The sequence below is a fragment of the Choloepus didactylus genome, chromosome 8, assembly GCF_015220235.1.
Source record: "Choloepus didactylus isolate mChoDid1 chromosome 8, mChoDid1.pri, whole genome shotgun sequence".
Lineage (NCBI taxonomy): Eukaryota > Metazoa > Chordata > Mammalia > Pilosa > Megalonychidae > Choloepus > Choloepus didactylus.
In genome coordinates, this window is record NC_051314.1 from 23,163,663 (window position 1) to 23,184,434 (window position 20,772).

The following is a 20,772-nucleotide window of genomic DNA, read 5'->3' on the forward strand; positions in this document are numbered from 1 at the left end:
GTGGCTAGATTTTTAACCCAAGGAGAAATGGAAAAGTTTTGGCTTGTATTTCTCAGGGAAGGAAATTGTGGAGTGAGAAAGTTGATTCTGAGTTGGAGGTATGTGCAGGTGGTTCTAAAATTTGATTGTGACTTCTCTCCTCAGCTCAATATTAAAGCTGCATAGAGTAGAATCATCACTTTATTTTGTAAGTGCAAACATGACTACCACCTCTGGCCTTCTCTCTTATTTCTGGCCACCAAAGAGCTTCTCCAAGATAACTGACATCCAAACGTCAGGTTTAGTTGTTAAGGTAAACTCAACTGTCCATTTTTATAACTTTCGTTCTTTATCTCCATCCACCCCCAGTTTTCTCTCCCTCTCCATTTTCTCTTTTCTTGTTTCCCTTCTATCCCTTCATTTCTTCTCACATCTTCCTTGCCTCCTTTACTTTTCCTCCTCCAACAAACACTCGGTGGCTGTCTTCAGTGAGCTGAAAGAGAGCTTCCAGTAATTTAACCTCCTGATGTGCTGGGACTGATACCAGCAGACTTGTTAAAATATCGTATTTTATTTACTATTTCATACCTTTATCCTCTCTCTTTTTACAGAGAGGATTTTAGTCCTGAAAACATTAAATACACGAGGGGGCGGTAAAAATCACTATGTATCTGAATACCAATATATTTGCTAAATATGTTTGCTGTTTCTGTAGTAAGGCAATAAAAGAAGCTGTTTTAAATTTAGTTAGTTTCATTTATGATCCCTGATGGCTTACTATTATTCATAAATCACGAAAGGCATAAAATTAGTAATAAAAGCAAAAAAAAAAAAAAAAAAAAATTGGGGTAAGAAAACAAAAGGAAGCCAAGACTGACGTTGAAAAAATTGCATAACAAAAAGAGCTTTCCATTGCTATGACTGACTACAGACTCAGCTCTAAATTTTTAGTGGCTAACACAAAATGGGAAAAAAAAAGACAATTACACAATTTGCCATGGCAGCCTGATACGGGGTGTGATGGCAAATGCTACATACCTGTTGCCTCCTTGAATCTAGGCTGATGTCAACACAGCAAAACTCAAGGCCATAAAAGCCATTCTGTGGAGCCCTCATTGTGTGCAGTCCAGGTACCCAGCCTCCTGCTAATCTGGCTTAATGTGCAACAGATTTCAGAACTGGAGGGAAAAATAGTGTTCAAATGTATCTCCCTGGTGAGTTATGTTGCCCTGAAGACTGAATTACCTATTTAGTTTTTTCATCCATTAAAACTCATTAGGCACCAACTATATATCAGATGTTGTCATAAGTGCTGTAGCAACTGAATCACTTCTTGATGAACAAGAACATGAGATTCAGTAGTGACTTCTCAACAAAAGAGAGCAAGGTCATTGTAGGCATTTATGCATGCACCCGACCATCTATCCCATCATTTATTTTCTCAGCAAATATTTATTGAAATCCTTTTATGTGCCAGGCACCATGCTAAATTTTGGGATTAGAAAGATGAATAAGTCAAGGTTCTTGCCTTCAAAGAGTCACTGCCTAGCAAGGGAGAAAGACCATGTTCAGCTCCCTGCTACACTGAAGCTATGTGCCAAGAATTATGGGTGATCAAAGGAGAGGAAAATGGACAAATCAGCTATTTTTCCAGTAATCAGTCCTGGGGGCAGGAACTTCCTGCACCAGTAACTTTCCTGAATTAGAGTGTCGATGATAGTGAAGAGGAAAGTTAAAGTGTACGCAGGTTTAGAATGAATGAGAGGTGGCTTTAAGTGCCAAAATTAACATCATGGGCTCTGGGGATGGATCTGGGCTTGAGGATGCCTCTGCCCCTCAGTAGACAGGGGACTTCTGGATGGTCCTAAGCTACCACGTGGAGCCATAAGGACCAAGAGAGCTAATGCTTCCCCAGTATTCAGTGCAGTGCTTGATTCACAGTGCCTGCTCAATAAATTCTGTATTTGCTTTTATAATTCATTCACATCCATTGACTGTATTGTATCTTGTGTATTGTTTAACAATTAAAGGGGGTTTAGATACCAAATGGATGTGTTGAGCCCAGGAAAACAGACATAGACTTGATCATAGAAGGACCAGAGCCCAGGGGAAGAACAATGGGTAAGCGTGGATAGTGTTGTGGGTCAGACAGAACTGCTAGAGCATTGTGAGCTGAAGGCTCACTGTCCTCTATCTGGAGAGTTGGGGCCTGTCCTGCTCAGAACAATGCTTTTGAAGAGCAGTAATGGCCTATCATCCTCAGGTTTACTTTCAACTGTAGCCTAATGGACCTACTTTGGTCATTTATATCCCTAATATTGATCTCCTTGGGGAAAATGAGGCAGCTCAGCATAAATATCTTTGACATGGATAAATTTTGGAGACTGCTACTACTCTTTACAAAGCTTTCTGAATTGTTTTTAGGAAGTGTACCTTTCATATTGATATAATAATATTAATAATTATATCTAGTGGCTCTGTGATAGCAACCATATGATGTGCTTTAGTTACATTATTTCAGTTAATCCTCCCAGTGTCCCTATGAAGGAGGTATTGATAGAAGAGGAAACTGAGACCCAGGGATGTTAAATCATTTGTTCAAATTCATGCAGCTGGTGAACTGTGGCACTGGGATTGAATTTAGGCTGCTTTAGGTAATAATTAGGCCTTTGTGTAACTAGTTCTTACCTTTTTCCATATTTTCATATTTCTATATTTCTAAGTGTAAACATGCTTATGAAGCTTGGTACTATGCCTGATACGTGGAGGTGCTCAATAAATGATAGCTGTTGTCAGCGGTACTCTACAAATCTGCGATTGGGTTTTTATATATTCCCTAGCCATAGACACCATATTATGGTGGTTGAGTACATGGACTCAGGAGCCAGAGTTTCCTGGATACAAATCTCAGCTCTGTATCAGTCAGGATTTTCCAGAGAAGCAGCATTAATAGGATACATACCTGCATCCATGCATGTATGCATGTATCCATATATATACATATTAAGAAAATTATTTTAAGGAATTGGCTCATGGGGGCTAGCAAGTACAAAATCTGTAGGGCAGGATGACAGGCAGGAATCTCAGGCAGGATTTCTTCTTCCTTCTGCTCTGGGAAACCTTGGCTTTTGCCCGTAATCCCTTCAACTAATTGGAAGAGGCCCATTCACATTTTCAAGGGTAATCCCCTTTACTTAAAGTCAAATGATTATAGATGTTAATCACATCTACAAAATACCTTCACAGCAACATGTAGACTAGTGTTTGACCAAACTACTGAGCACCATAGCCTAGCCAAGTTGACACATAAAAATAACCATGCAGCCACGAATCACATATGTGAACTGGGGTGAGTTCACTCAGCACCCTCATCTGTAAATTAGAGATAACAATACTTAACTAAGCGATGATTAATCAAGTCAATATATGTCCAGTACTTAAAACAAAATTCAGCATGTAGAAAGTTCTATGTAAGTGTGTGCCAATGTAAAGATTATAATCAGTGCTAGACAAAGGTGTGGGAAACCAAGCTTCTTAAAGCAGATAAAACAGATGGTCCTTTGGTGGCCAATGCAAGTTGGGGGGCGGGGGTGAAGTTGTTGATCCTAGTTGGTCTCCCACATGTTCTGGCTCAAGGTTTGAGAAATTAGAGTGTGCCGTTGTGTTTTCAGTCGTGTGGGAGGTGCTCAGTAACACACTTCAGTCTGCACCACCACCACCACCACCCCATGGGAAAGAGATGTATCAGGCCAACCATGCAGGTCACTGGGTACAGATGTCCCTAGCCTTTGAAGACCTGAGCTGATGGGGATTGAAAGGACGGGCATCCCACTGGGCAACAGTTCAGCTGAAAGTTCACATTGCGGCACATATGAGAACTTCCTGACCAGCCGCCCCAGTGTCAAAGGGGCCTGAACCTCTGCTTGTCTCCAGCCCTGACACGGAATTGTGAGCCGTGCTCATGCTCGCAAAACAGCACCAGGCATCAATGGGCTGATTATATCAAAACATCTGAAGACAAAGCAAAATGGAACTTCAAAAGGCTTAGAAAGGCCTGGAATCCTCTTTCAGAAGTCAGCAAGCTCAGTTGTTGCTAAAATTCTCATATTGGGCTCATTTTGGCTTTGGAATTACAGCTCATATGGCAAATGAAATCTTTAAGGCATTTAAACTTTGGATAAATCTGTTTCACCCACCTTTTTCATGGAAAAACTTTCCCATTTGAATGTCACTTCTACATTTTCATTGCAGCATTCATGTTACTTTCATTAATATGTGTGTGTGTATTTATACACATATATTTTTCCTCTCAATATGGAAGGAAGGGGTCGAGATTTGGAAGCCTTGATACATGTTTTTTTTATTATATAGAGGATTGCATGTTCCTTGGCCTTTGAAAAGGAAATACTTTCTAGCTATTTAGCTTGGCAGTATAGAAGAAAGAATCTTCTGAAAAAAATTTTTTAAGGAAGGAAAAGATTTTGTGAAATGGGTTTTAATAGAGGCACTTAGAGAAATATAACTCAATTGAAAATATTTTCTCATTTCCTGCCTATTTATTCTTTTGAAAATTTATATTGAATTTAATTTTTACACATGGATGTATGCTATTCGCTGTTTAGGGAATGGGATCAAGAGGCTATTCTGAAGCAAACAGGTTTTTAAAAAGCTTTTGTTTTAAAATATAGTGTACATACAGAGAATCATACAAAACAAATGGATAGACTAGTTAATTATAAGGCTAATTCCCATGTAATCACCACTCAGATCAAGAAATAGAATTTGGCCAGAGGTCTCAGGAACCCCTCACTTACGCACCTTGCCTTCCTCAAAAAATAACAACTATCTTGACTTTTATGGTAATCACTTCCTTATGTTTCTTTATGATTTTGTTACCCAAATGTACATCCTTAGGCACTACAGTTCATGTTTGTCCACTTTTTAAAATTTGATAAGTTTTAATTCTCTTTTAACTCCCGGTTTTCACTTCATCCCTTAATTTTCCTTATAATTTATCTGTTGAAGGTCCTGGGTGATTTGACCTGGAAATTTCCTTCTATCTGGATTTTGCTAGTTGTGTACTCATGGTGCAGTTCAACAGGTTCCTCTGTCCTCCGCATTGTCTGAAAATCTTCAGTTTGCTCCAGAGACTGATAAAACTTAGACTGTCATTTTGGCAGGACCATAGAGGGTTGCGTGCTGTTTCATTAGAGGGCATAAGTCTGGTGTTTCTCTTTTCATGATGTTAGCCGCCACCAATACTTATTTTATAGAACCATTAATTCATTGGAAGTTTAAAAATGGTGACATTCTAATTTCATATTTCATTTTCATTTATTTAGCTGGAAGAATTTTGTAAAGAGATGTTTTGCTCACCTACTATTTGATTATCCAGCACAGTTCATATAGAAAAGGTTGGACAAATGCTTGATTCCTCTCCTTTATTTGTGAGTTTTCAAGATAATGAATTGGCTCCTTATCAACCTGTAAAGGAAACAAATTAGATTTTTAAATATATATATTTTTAAATATATATATTTTTAAATATATATATTTTTAAATATATATATTTTTAAATATATATATATATATATATATATATATATATATATATATATATAAGTTTATGGATTTAATTCCATTGTATTTCTTGTCTTTAATGAAACTAAACTTTTCTCATCTTTAATCAGTGGAAACCTCTATAGGTTGGTAGCTGAGTTCTTTCAACCTGACCCTAATAGACTTTGACTGACTTCTTTAATGTCTAGTAGGGTAAGATGTTCCCAGGAGCATCTTGTATACTTACTGCCCAGAACTTGGGATCAGCCATTTCTCCAAGGAGCTCTGGTTTCTTATTGTTGGAAATGATATTTGAGAATCACAATTTGAGCATACAGATACATATCACTGCTAGACTGGTCATTGTTTTTAGAAAATTTAATGGATAGAACTGGAAATTATATATATACATCCTTATAAGTTGATAATAGTATTTCTAATATAAAATCAGGGCTGAAAGATTTTTATTTAATTCCTTCCATATTATTCTCTCCTATCTTCCATACCAAACACCTTGGTTCTCAAGGACACAGGGGATGAGAGAATTAAAATATTCCATACTTACTCATTTTTTATACTATGTCACACATCACAGTCAGAATAACAATAGTAATACTGTCTCCATCAATTATGATTACTAAAAATATTTTTTAATTGGACATAGAAAGCCACAAGAGAATTTCACTTCTACCCTTATGACAAGAAAAAGCTGTATAGTCTACAAAATCATGTGTGTGTGTATATATATATATATATATATATATATATATTTTTTTTTTTTTTTTTTTTTTTTTTTTTCAGTGTGTTAAAGAACCAAGATCTCAAGGCAAGCCAAGGTCTCAGGTAAACTGAATTCCAAAGATTAACAAGCTCCTCTGAGAAGAAATGGGATGCACAAATCATTTTACCTTTGTCAGAACATGGGAGGAAGAGGGGGCAGCCATAAAAGTAGGTAAGAACAACTAAAACTTTAACAAATTCTTACATTTCAATTGTGGGCTAACGTGATAATGTAAACTTTCTGGGAGTATCAGACACAGGGGAAGTCTGTATATACTTAACAGCTCTTTTACATGGACCGCCACTGAGTGCTCTTGACAAAGATTGGGGAGAGGGAGAAGCCCCAACAGAGTGCTCCCCTGCTGCACAGGTGATGAGGGCCTGCTAAAGTCTGAAGCAACATGGGGGGAGGTGCAGAAATGCTAAGAAAGGCAGATTTAAAAAAAAAAAAAAAACTAGACCATTTATGCTTAATGTAATTATCAATATGGTTGTGTTTGAACCTACCCTTTTAGATGTTATTTCATTTTCTTCTGGTGTAAAATGTGATCAGGAAGTCTGGATAATCTAATTTTCTTTCCTTAATATGTAACTAGGTTTTTTTCTGCATGCCCAAGATATTTTGTACTTTTTCTTTAAAATCTTGTAATTGTACTAGAATGTTTCTTGGTATTGTTCAGTCTGGGTTGAAATTCCCAGATACACAATATACTCTTTCAATATACAGTCTCAAATGTTATTTAATTTCAGGAAAGTTTACTTGAATTACAATTTTTAGTATTTGTTCTGTTCCCTTACTTTGGTTTTCTTCTCGAGATATTCACATATTGGAACATCTTAACTTAATTCAATATTTGTCATATTCTCTTGAATACTTTCCAGGCTCCATTTCTTTTTTATTTTTTTAAAATTTCTTCCTTTCACTTCTATTTCTTGGTTTGTTTATTTGTTCTTACGTTGCTTAAAGTTTAGTCCTCATTTCTAAAATGATTTATTCTTTTATTTTGAATTATTATTCATGAGCTCTGTTTTGGAATTATTCTAATTCTGATTTTATTTTATTTTTTTTTCTATCATGTCTTGTATCATTTTCTTAATGTCTTTTACTAATTTTGAAACAATAGATTACAGTTTTGATCTGTCTCATGGTCATGTCTTTCTGTGTTACTTTCATTGCCCATATGAATGTTTCATGCTCTTTAGTCTCTTGTTCTTAAAGCAACTTTGCATGGATTTGACTGCCATAGTTTTCTATTGCTTATTTTTATGTGATATTGGTTTCTGCTAATTTTTGGAAGGTGGATTGTCTCAAGAAACATTTTCAACTTCACAGAGCTTACTCTTCTGTGGTTTTCATGTAGTGCTAAAAACATGAAGCTTTCTTTCTGATATTTCCTGGTTTTGTTTTGCTCTTCTTTTATCTGGACCTTCTTTCTCTTCATCACTGTTGTCCTTATTCCCCTAAATTTTATTCTTTTCCAAGCAATATTTCCTCAGTGTGGGGCTCTGTCCTGGAAGGGAGAACTGGCTGTAAGTTTCAAGATTTCACCGGGACTAGGCTGCTCCGGCACCTTCAGTTCTCACTGTGAGCCTCTTTAACTCGCCCCTTTTCCAGCCGTTCTCAGATGTCCCTCTGCACCTCTCAGTGAATGCTCGTTGGCCATTGGGGGTTCTGTTCCCAGATCCTTCACTCACCTGTTTGTTTCCTTGGCTTCTCTAGCACAGATGCTGAGAAAATGCAGGTCTTTGGGTTATTGGTATTTTGCCCCCATTACACAGCATTTTCAGGTTTGAGGGGACACCTTGCCACCCAAGTTTTTGCAAATGTAGCCCATAGATTTTGGTTTTTCTATCTTTAACTTTGTGGCAATTTCAGAAGAACTCAAAACAATGCTTCTGCTGCCACCATCTTCTCAGAAATCCTTGTCTATTGTTTCTTAAAAAGCTGCTGGATAATTCCTTGAGATCCTTTGTCTTTATGAACATATTTGATTGAATTTCACATTCCTATTTTTTGGTCTATTTTGTCCACCTTTCTGGAGGATGCCTCCTTCATTATACATTCCCTGAGCCCCTTCAAATGTGCATCAGGTAGTGGGGGTGCAAAGATCAACAAGGTGACATGATGAGGACACAGCCTAGGAGTCTGGGCCATGAGGAAGAAGGTTCAAAGAAGAGAACACCTCAGTTTTCACAGACCAAGCAGCCGTGCCTTTTTCTGAATACTACAGAACAGGCTCTTACATTCCTGTTTTATTTATTTGCTTTTTGATCATGATTTTGGATTTTCTTGGGACATTGTCTAAAAGTCTAGATGCTGCAGTGAATGGCTGCATGCCATAGCCACCACCATCATCTTTATTATAACAATGTTTGCGTGTGCAGAGGGTTAATCACCATAAAAATGTGCTTTCACATTCTTACATTCTTTCTACATAATAATCCTGTGAAACGGTTTTATTGTAGGTGAGGAAGAGAAGTGACTTGCCCAGATGACCCTATTTAGTATGCAACAGAGCCAGGACCCAAAGTTCTTGTTCTTTCCACCATAGCCTGCTGCCTCTGTTGTATTTTAGAATTAGTTTTGGGAGATTTGCAGTAGATCTCAGCCCACGAGTTTTTAAAGACTCACGATGACAGACACTAGTAATTAACTAACCTAATACTTACTCCCGTTTTCTTTTTCTCTCTCTTGAGATATTACAGACACTGGATTGGGTGAAATGTCACTTTCCCCCTTGCAGACGGTGGTTCTGTGACACAGCTCTGTCTAGGAGATGCAAGAAGTCTATTCAGGCCTTCTATAAAATCTCTTGATTTTGTGATATTAAGGGCAAATGTGGATAGTCTCCTTACATATGGACTTCATGGCTGGTGCCTGGGCAGCCATATTACAACTATGAGGAACAGACCGAGAGAATCACGGAGATGCTAGTCCTGAACAAAGGTTTCTGTTTGAGAAAATACAAAAACAAACCAAAAAAAAAAAAAAAAAAAAAACCCTCTATTTGTTTAATCCATCATTAGTTAAGTTTACTGAAATTAATGGCCAGAAGTGTTGCTAACTGATACATTTGCCTTTGATATACAAAAGAAAATCCTAGACTTTTTCAACTTTCCTCATTCTAAGCAGTAAATGGTTAAAAACATTATCTTAACTATAAAAAGTGACTCTGATGCAATTAGAGCTGGAGTTCTACTTTTGAAGGACCCACTTTTTAAAAATTTTGCAATGTTTAACTTTAAATTAACTCCACTCAAGACAGGCTAGCAGCTACTGTATTTGAGCAATCATTATTCATGCAGTTTCTGTTTACTAAAGCATTAGCAGAAACATATACTGAAATATATACTGCCATATAATAGATTCCAGATGTGTTGTTATATTTTTTAAGGAAAAAAAGATATTTGGTGGAATGAGTAACCAGCGAGCATTTTCTGTCAATTTGATTGGGCTTGGTGGTATCTCATCCGGGTGAAAAGAAACCAAACTTGGTGTTAAAATGCACCAGGATTAAGATCTGATTCACCTTGTTTAAACTGAACAAATGATCACTGAGTCTTCCTCAGGACCAGACACTTATACCAGTGTTATGTCCTCCCAACAGCCCTACATCTTTGTGTTTGTTATCCCAGGGTTATAGGCAATTAAATGAAGGCTTCTGGGCTGCAGGCAGTCTGGACCATGGGGGAGTGGAGCTGGGATTCAATCCTGGCATGCACTAATTTAAGGTCCACATGATTACTGCTTTCTAATATTTCAAAAGCAATTATGATGTCTATAAACAGAAGGGGGGAAAAGCACTGCTTTTGGCAGAGGTTGTTCTTTTCTAGAATGGAGAAGGCTTTTTTTCTGGAGGCACCAGTGATTGAACCAATGAGTGGACATTATCAAAAGACAGGTTTTTATTCCACATAGTCATCTAGCAAATATCTATTTTCTTCTAGTTGTGTATTGGGCAACATGGTGAGTGGATCCCTGGATGAAATAGGTAAAAATAAGATTCTTCCCTATCCTGGAAGGAAAAAAAGAATCTCACTGTGAAAATGACGTAGATACATATAAAATGATTGTACACCATTATTTGTGGGTAGTCCCTGATTTTTGGCATGTTCTGAATGATTGAGATTGCCAATTAGCCCTTTCTATATAATTGAATGGGCAGGGAAAGAGATCAATGTCTACTCAGAGATATTCCATCAACCCGTTTTTCAAACCCTGGCACAATAGCTTATTTGGATTTAGAAGCCATACACACATGCCTTAGGGGCAGTCACAACAGGGAGCTAACAGCAAGGCCTGCTGCAATCTTCCAAGCACGGGCCAGGGGCAGATATACATGCCTTATTCCTTGGACTATTTTCTCTTTTCAGATATGCCTGTAGGACTCTTTGGATTTGGAGTGTATCACCCTTCCTATGGACTTAGTTCCTGAGTCCTGTGAAAGGACTTGTTGAGTGGGTAGATAATAGTCATTCTAGGATGGTTATAAATTTTCAAGCAAGATAGTAGCTGCCTGCTGGCAAATTCTCTAGATGCTATAGTGTGGATACTGCTTAAAATTTAATCCAAGTTGATACCCTCCGCCTACTCCACACCTGGGATAGCTAGATCCCACACAGAAAAAATCCAACACAGCTAGAATGCTACTCATTTTACTCTCCATGAAATATTTAAAATGTCCCATAGCTCTCAGGAAGCTTGGAGATTGTGTTTAAAAGGAGTAGATAGAATGAGGCTATAAATTACTTTCACCTTGATGGGCTTAGGCCCAAGGCATCCAAAGTTTTTAGCAACATGGGGATGGGAGAGTTTGGGAAAAACCCAACTCCATAAAACAGTCTGGAGTAGGGATACTAACCCTACTACAAAAGTCTGGCCTCTGCAAGGATATTCAGGCCTGGCAGACATAATGATTTTAATCCCAATTTTGGGAGCTGTCAGTGTGGATATTACCCAATAAGAAGGTGAAAAACAATTGAGGTAAAGCCCAATTCTTTGCTCAGGAATTGGAGAGACAGGGCCCAAGACTCAACCTGATATAATACTGAATTGTTTCTAATCTTCAGGAAAAGAGAGAAATAGGCAGTGGAGCAGGGTCCTATTGAGGCTGGTTTGGGCGACTGGGACACTAAGCAGCCCAAAGGTTCACAATTAAAGATGGGGTGTTTAGAGAGAAGACAGGTCCGATGATCTGTGCCTACTTGGGTCCTGGAAGAGCTAAGATTTGGACATCAGGGCTCCCCCCGAGCACAGAAGCCCTTGGTCCACTTGGCAACAAAGGAGAATTAGATGCACACTGAGAAACTGTGCTCATGCCCCCAGTCTGGGCATGGGAGCCTGACTCAATTCAGAGCCTACTCACAGGAGATGGGGGCTACTACTACAGCCTCCTCCTAAAGGAAGTGGCCTATGAAATCCTGCTCCTGCCCACCACCTTTAGGCTCCAGGTTTGAGTCCATCAACTAGAAATGGGCCTCCAGCCCCTCTACACATTGCATGACCTCAGTTCTGACCAATTTACCTCCGCTGCCGTGGATTCCACTTCTTCCTTCTTTCTGCCCCACTGATTCATCTGCCTGCTGTGTCTCACCTCATCCTACAGGCTCCTTGCCCAGTGCCACTTCTCCAGCTTTGAGGTTTGCTTCTGTAGTCAATAAGTTCAGATACCAACTAGCCACACCCTTCAGTTGCCCTAGGTAAGCCTGGTGAGCTCACCTCAGCACAAACCCCCACAGGCGGCAGCTATGCCAGGTGTGCCCAGGCCCAGGTACAAGATCCAGACAAGGACTGGGTGGGCTGAAGTCTGCAGGTGGGCAACGTCAGTGAGCCAGCAGCAAGATACTGGAGGAGAGAGAGGGTAACAGGGAGAGGCTGGGTCTGCTTTCTTCAGTTCAGGGGCCCACAAAATTTTGCCAGCAAATTACTGATTTTTACTTTTCTGAAGGACCCTGAGGTTAGGGATTGTTGTTCGATCCAGAACCAAGAGAGATGGAGGATGCATCAGTCAGGGAGCTGGCAGGGAGGGGACTTAAATAAAGGAATGTTTAATAAAGGAATGAACAGTTAAGGGAAGGCACAAAGGACAATGCAGTCGATCCCCTGGAGTCTTACAATAGTAAGACTCTGCCATCACACCTTAGGGAAGGAGAAAGTGTGGTTCTATGAATGTGGAAACAGAAAAGCTGGGAGGAGAAGGTGACCTTTAGAGGGATGCTACCAGCCCAAGGTGGCTTGGAAGGGAGGATACTGGGCGAAAAATAAACTGACTGCATTCTCTTCTCTCCCATCTCCTGCTAGTGCCTCCAAATGGCTGTAATCAGGAGGAAACCAGAGGGCAAAGAATACCAGGGACGAGGAAGCCCATTGGTGGAGACCACTCAGAGCAGAGTGGAGAAGGTGGGGAGTAGGTCTCCTGCGGGAAGTGACTAGTCCATCAGACCGAGGCACTGGTGAGCCAGGAGGCTAGAGAGAAGGTGTCATCTGTCAGTCTGTGTCCACGGTCCCATAGAATGGGGATTCCTGATTTGGGCCGTTGAAGCAGGGAATATGATTTTGGAATTGTCCAATCACAAAATATGGCCCAAAGAAGACTTATTTCTGCTTTACAAGATGAGACATCACTCTCTGGATCAGAAATTATTGACTATATCCTAGTCAAGCACTGCTATATGCCAAGCACTAGACTAATTTCAGGCACCCACTTTGAACCTGGCACTATGCTCTAGTGGATATCCTTGGAGGGTTGCTCTTTCTAAATGGTCAAAAGTCACACCTGGAAATGACCAAGGAAAGTTCAAAGTGAGTGAGGGTGCAGTACTAATTATTAACACATGTAGCACCTCCTCAGTTTACGATGTGCCAGAGGGGTGGTCGTCAAGGCAGAATCCAGCCTCTAGGGAAGAAGAGAGTTAAATAGCAGAGCAGGGTCCTATTGAGGCTGGCTGGGGTAGTTGGGACACTAAGCAGCACAAAGGCTCAGAATTTTTATATTATATTACATAGTTAATATAATTTATATTACAAGGTAGTATAATATTTATATTACACAGGGTGTTTATATAGAAGGCAATCCTGTGGGCTGGTCACACTGGTAACCCAGGAGAGCTAAGAGTTGGACATCAGGGAAGTCCTTGGTTGAGTCAGCAACAAAGGAGAATCATGGGATCTACATGGTCTACAAAGCTTTTCTCCCTCTGCATCCAAAGTAGTAATTCTGTGATTGATGGGCCAGGCAATTATCACCTGTAATTCTCCAGGTGGATGGTGTTTCCTATTTCCAACAGAGGTCCTGGCAAACAAAACAGGTCCCGGCCAACAGAATAGGCACACCACCATCTCTTTTGGCTCGGTAGGCGTTGCAAAGATGTGAGGCTGGAAGAGACCAGAACATTATGAGATGGATGGATCAGACTCTTCATGAAGTATTTTGAGTTGGCTCTTTAAAAAGCCCTGGAATGAGAGGTGACAAGAACCTTGGCTCTATCCAGGGCTAGATTTCCCACACAATTTTCTAGATTCTTTTGGATAGATAGGGGAAGGAGCACTGATGATAGAGCCTGTGTTGCTGTCTACACTGAGTCAGGGCCCTTAATAACACATTCTTCAAGGGAATCCATTCTGCAGACACTGCATAAAAAATCCTTTCTGCTGTATTTCTGGCCTTCAGGGGCCTACATGCTGTGCTTCCATCAATGACTGCTCAGACTTGATTTCTCTCCAACCTGTTGCCTCATAAGTGGGCTTTACCTCCCTGTAGCCTCTTTGGGGTTGATCTGCTTGGGCTGGGGCCCTGGATGCTCCTTCAGCTCTCCATTAGCTCCAGCTCACCTAAGACCTGCAACCCAACCTTCCTCCCGAATCTGGTCCAGGACTGGGGCTCGAGTTCCCACATGATTATAAGGAGAATCTGGTTAACAGTGTAGTCCCTAACTGATAGCTATGCCACTTATTGTGCCCAGGGCAAAGTGTTATATAAACATTATTTCATATTATCCCATGGCAACTCTGTGAAGTAAGAAGGGGTCATTATGCTGTTTTTCAAATGAGGAAAAGAAAGGTAACACTAGTTTACCCAGAGCCAGGTAGCCAGTAAGTGGAAAAGCCAGAATCCAAATTCATCTTTGCATCAGAAGCATGCCACCTTCCTGCCTCCTAACTTGGAATGCTGGCAGGACCCACAGGTAAGGTTTTGCAGACTAGCTGCTCCAAATAAGGGTGGTCATCTTTTGTTTCATAAAAAAATTATTTTCTCTTTTTTGCTAATTATTGAAGAATAGAGATAAATAAGGATTGGCTGTCTCTTCTGTCACTGTCAGAGTTTGCAATGGACTTTGAGCATTCATTCTTTATCCTCTGCTTCCTAGATCAAAGGAAATGAAGGAACCTTCACCAGCTGATGTTTTGGGATCCTGGGCAATTCATTTGGCACAGGAATAAAGTTAGGACAAGGTTGGAACAAAACGTCCTCAGACAAAATGAGCTGTCTCACCCACCCCCCACCTCCCCCCACACCTTTAGACATACTTGCTAATTTCAGCTGCACATGGGACATGAGAACTTGTCATCCCAAGGAACATGGAAACACCCAAGTCAACTTCCTTCCTCAGCTGCACGTGTGTGTCTGCTTGAGGAGCCAGGCAGAGAGAGCAGTGGTGTTTCCCAGCTCTGTCGCCGAGCCCCAGGCCTCTCCTGCTGAGGAGAGCTGAGGAGCTGTCTCACAGCAGATGGCACCAGATGCACTGACACTCTGCTTCCCTGTGCCAGCTGCAACCATCCTACAAACCCTTCCCATAACCCACCAGCATCACCAAATGATACTGCAGGGAAATTAAACAGAGTGCTCCTGCTGCATCCCTGTGGACCCTCAGATCTTCCCACTCACTTTTGGAAATTCTGGGGCAGCCCCAAGGTAGAAGCAGTTTTAGCCATGAAAATAGCTTAAGCCTACAGCATATGTCTTCCAGCTTGGGAGTTGCACCAGGGAGTTATTTTTATAGCCTTCGATTTTGCCTCGGGGACCAAGGATTGAAACTAGCTTAAGGATTTACATGAAACAAATTTGCAATCCTCAGCTGAAATCTCGGAACAGGTGAGCTGACATCTGGAGTACCTAATCACTTTGAGGAATTAAGTGCTCTCTCATCTTTTTTTAAACCATGATGTCTGAAAGAGGAAGAGGAAACCAACAGAGTTTTGATGATGCTTACGAGACAGTTTCCTGCCTACATTTTAAAATAGTTCCGCTGAAACCTTAGGCTGCTAGTTTTGGGAACTACACTATAAATGTGAACTGCAGTAACAGTGCTTGGTGTTTATGTCAAAGCTTCTCCTCAATAGTGATCGCCAGGTGCTTTCCAAACTGTCTATTTTGTCCTCAGTGGGCTTGGTTCAGCCCAGAGTTTCACTATATTACAGCGAGGTCATCTTTTCGATGTCTTTAATTCCCCTTCACCACATCTTTTTTTTTTTTTTTAGAATATGAACATGTTTATTAAAGAAAATTCAGAAAATAGAGACAAGCAAAAATTAAGATAATTTGCAATCCCGTCACCTAGAGAGAAATACAGTTGCATATATAGATAGATAGATAGATAGATAGATAGATAGATATATTTTGCATTTTTTCTTTTTTCTGTGTGAACATGTATATGCATGTGTTTGTGTGTTTAAGGCACATACTTAAAAAAAAAAATGTATTTGTCTTAGTTTACCAGAGCTGTTATGACAAATAGCACACACTGGTTGGCTTAAATACTAGGAATCTATTGTCTCATAATTTTGGAGACTAGAAGTCCAAAATCAAGGCCACACTCTCTCCCGGAATCTGAAGTGATCCAGTGATGGCTTTTGGGCAGTCGTCCCTCATAGGTGATCTGTCTCTTCCTGTCTCCTCCTCTGATTTCTACCCCTGTGTCCAAATTCCTTTGTGTATAAGGACTTCAGTCATACTAGATTAAGGCCCACCATCCTTCAGCTTGACCCCACCTTAACTGATTGCATCTTCCCAGGTCCTATTTACAAATGGGTTTACTTCCACAGAATAGGGGTAAGGACTTGAATATGCCTTTTGTGGGGTCCATCCCATATATACTTTTTTTTTACTTTAACTATCTAAATCTCTCTCTATGTATACACAATTCCTCATACTCCTTCTACTCAGAGTGTGGAGATGAACCTGCATCAGCAGCATCACAGGGGAGCTGGTCCAAAATGCAGCATCTCAGGCCCCATCCTAGACCTGCTGAATTACAGTCCACATTTTAACAAGCTCTCAGAGGATCTGTATACGTCCACTGTAGTTTGAGGAACATCATCTTTAAGCATCTTTTTTTTTTTTTTTTTACTCCACTTTTTTTTTTTTTTTTTTTTTTTTTGTTGGAACTTACATTCTTTTTTTTTTTTTTTTTTTTTTTAAATTCAGTTTTATTGAAATATATTCACAAACCCTACAGTCATCCATGGTATACAATCAACTGTTCACAGTATGATCATATAGTTATGCGTTCATCACCACAATCTATTTCTGAACATTTTCCTTACATCAGAAAGGATCAGAATAAGAATAAAAAATAAAAGTGAAAAGAGAATACCCAAACCATCCCCCATCCCACCCTATTTGTCATTTAGTTTTTACTCCCATTTTTCTACTGATTTTTTTTCAATTTTTTAACTTTGTTTATCAAAAAATTAAAAACAAACAGGCAAACAACAACCAAAAAAACCCCACAACATTTCAAACAAAGCAATGGATTAAGGAAAACAAATAACCTAAAATAACTACTTTGCTTCCAATATGTTCCTACCATACCCCAAGAAAATTAATAAACCATGTCCAAACAGAGGAGTAAGAAAAACAAATAATCTAAAATAACTACATTGCTTCCAACATGTTCCTACCATACCCCAAGAAAATTAACAACCCCTAAGAAAACAAAGGAATAAGAGAAAAAAAAAACCTAAAATAACTCTATTGCTTCCAACATGATCTTACTATATCCAAGAAAGTTTACAAACCCTAATCATTCCTGAGCATTCCCATAACATTGAGATTACCCTCCATGGTTTATCTGTTCTTATTAGATTATCATTCCCCCTCCACTAATTGGTATCTCTAGGTCCCCTACATTCTACACTATAAAACATTGTACATTTTTCACAGAATTCACATTAGTGGTAACATACAATATCTCTCTTTTTGTGCCTGGCTTATTTTGCTCAGCATTATGTCTTTTTTTTTTTTTTTTTTTTTTTTTTTAATCTTCATTTTATTGAGATATATTCATATACCACGCAGTCATACAAAACAAATCGTACTTTCGATTGTTCACAGTACCATTACATAGTTGTACATTCATCACCCAAATCAATCCCTGACACCTTCATTAGCACACACACAAGAATAACAAGAATAATAATTAGAGTGAAAAAGAGCAATTGAAGTAAAAAAGAACACTGGGTACCTTTGTCTGTTTGTTTCCTTCCCCTATTTTTCTACTCATCCATCCATAAACTAGACAAAGTGGAGTGTGGTCCTTATGGCTTTCCCAATCCCCTTGTCACCCCTCTTAAGCTACATTTTTATACAACTGTCTTCGAGATTCATGGGTTCTGGGTTGTAGTTTGATAGTTTCAGGTATCCACCACCAGCTACCCCAATTCTTTAGAACCTAAAAAGGGTTGTCTAAATTGTGCGTAAGAGTGCCCACCAGAGTGACCTCTCGGCTCCTTTTGGATTCTCTCTGCCACTGAAGCTTATTTCATTTCCTTTCACATCCCCCTTTTGGTCAAGAAGATGTTCTCCGTCCCATGATGCCAGGTCTACATTCCTCCCCGGGAGTCATATTCCACGTTGCCAGGGAGATTCACTCCCCTGGGTGTCTGATCCCATGTAGGGGGGAGGGCAGTGATTTCACCTTTCAAGTTGGCTTAGCCAGAGAGACAGGGCCACATCTGAGCAACAAAGAGGCATTTGGGAGGAGGCTCTTAGGCACAACCATAGGGAGGCCTAGCCTCTCCTTTGCAGCAACCGTCTTCCCAAGGGTAAAACCTGTGGTAGAGGGCTCAGCCCATCAAACCACCAGTCCCCTATGTCTGTGGTCATGTTAGCAACCATGGAGGTGGGGTAGGCGAATACCCCTGCATTCTCCACAGGCTCCTCAAGGGGGCACTGCATCTTTTTTTTTTCCTTGTTGTTTTTTTTTTTTTTTTTTAACATTCCCTTCTTTTTAAATCAACTGTATGAAAAAAAAGTTAAAAAGAAAACAAACATACAATAAAAGAACATTTTAAAGAGACCATAACAAGGGAGTAAGAAAAAGACAACTAACCTAAGATAACTGCTTAACTTCCAACATGTTCCTACTTTACCCCAAGAAAGTTACCTAATATAGCACCATTTCTGTGAACTTGCTCCTACTATATCCATCAGAAATTAACAGACCATAGTCATTCCTGGGCATCCCCAGAACGTTAAATAGCTTATCTGTTCTTCTTGGATTATTGTTCCCCCTTCCTTAATTGCTCTCTATTGCTAGTTCCCCTACATTCTACATTATAAGCCATTTGTTTTACATTTTTCAAAGTTCACATTAGTGGTAGCATATAATATTTCTCTTTTTGTGCCTGGCTTATTTCGCTTAGCATTATGTCTTCAAGGTTCATCCATGTTGTCATATGTTTCACGAGATCGTTCCTTCTTACTGCCGCGTAGTATTCCATCGTGTGTATATACCACATTTTATTTATCCACTCATCTGTTGAAGGACATTTGGGTTGTTTCCATCTCTTGGCAATTGTGAATAATGCTGCTATGAACATTGGCGTGCAGATATCTGTTCGTGTCACTGCTTTCCGATCTTCCGGGTATATACCGAGAAGTGCAATCGCTGGGTCGAATGGGAACTCTATATCTAGTTTTCTAAGGAACTGCCAGACTGACTTCCAGAGTGGCTGAACCATTATACAGTCCCACCAACAGTGAATAAGAGTCCCAATTTCTCCACATCCCCTCCAGTATTTGTAGTTTCCTGTTTGTTTAATGGCAGCCATTCTAACCGGTGTTAGATGGTGTCTCATTGTGGTCTTAATTTGCATCTCTCTAATAGCTAGTGAAGCTGAACATTTTTTCATGTGTTTCTTGGCCATTTGTATTTCCTCTTCAGAGAACTGTCTTTTCATATCTTTTGCCCATTTTATAATTGGGCCGACTGTACTATTGTCATTGAGTTGTAGGATTTCTTTATATATGCAAGATATCAGTCTTTTGTCAGATACATGGTTTCCAAAAATTTTTTCCCATTGAGTTGGCTGCCTCTTTACCTTTTTGAGAAATTCCTTTGAGGTGCAGAAACTTCTAAGCTTGAGGAGTTCCCATTTATCTATTTTCTCTTTTGTTGCTTGTGCTTTGGGTGTAAAGTCTAGGAAGTGGCCGCCTAATACAAGGTCTTGAAGATGTTTTCCTACATTATCTTCTAGGAGTTTTATGGTACTTTCTTTTATATTGAGATCTTTGGTCCATTTTGAGTTAATTTTTGTGTAGGGTGTGAGGTAGGGGTCCTCTTTCATTCTTTTGGATATGGATATCCAACTCTCCCAGCCCCATTTGTTGAAAAGACTATTATGACTCAGTTCAGTGACTTTGGGGGCCTTATCAAAGATCAGTCGGCCATAGATCTGAGGGTCTTTCTCCGAATTCTCAATTCGATTCCATTGATCTATATGTCTATCTTTGTGCCAGTACCATGCTGTTTTGGCAACTGTGGCTTTATAATAAGCTTCAAAGTCAGGGAGTGTAAGTCCTCCCACTTCGTTTTTCTTTTTTAGAGTGTCTTTAGCAATTCGAGGCATCTTCCCTTTCCAAATAAATTTGATAACTAGCTTTTCCAAGTCTGCAAAGTAGGTTGTTGGAATTTTGATTGGGATTGCATTGAATCTGTAGATGAGTTTGGGTAGAATTGACATCTTAATGACATTTAGTCTTCCTATCCATGAACATGGAGTATTTTTCCATCTTTTAAGGTCCCCTTCTATTTCTTTTAGTAGAGTTATGTAGTTTTCTTTGTATAGGTCTTTTACATCTTTGGTTAAGTTTATTCCTAGGTACTTGATTTTTTTAGTTGCTATTGAAAATGGTATCTTTTTCTTGAGTGTCTCTTCAGTTTGTTCATTTCTAGCATATAGAAACATTACTGACTTATGTGCATTAACCTTGTATCCCGCTACTTTGCTAAATTTGTTGATTAGCTCTAGTAGCTGTATCGTCGATTTCTCAGGGTTTTCTAGATATAAGATCATATCATCTGCAAACAACGACAGTTTTACTTCTTCTTTTCCAATTTGGATGCCTTTTATTTCTTTGTCTTGCTGGATTGCCCTGGCTAGCACTTCCAGCACAATGTTGAATAACAGTGGTGACAGCGGGCATCCTTGTCTTGTTCCTGATCTTAGAGGGA

General features: G+C 39.6%; 1 long non-coding RNA gene across 1 annotated transcript; it reads right to left on the minus strand.

The window, feature by feature from the left end:
• Nucleotides 1–5,355: 5,355 nt before the first annotated feature.
• LOC119541797 lies at nucleotides 5,356–13,676 on the minus strand. Its single transcript, XR_005218353.1, has 3 exons — nucleotides 13,565–13,676; nucleotides 11,844–12,163; nucleotides 5,356–5,463 (listed from the first exon to the last, which is right to left on the minus strand). It is a non-coding gene; the product is annotated as an uncharacterized LOC119541797 (long non-coding RNA).
• Nucleotides 13,677–20,772: the final 7,096 nt, after the last annotated feature.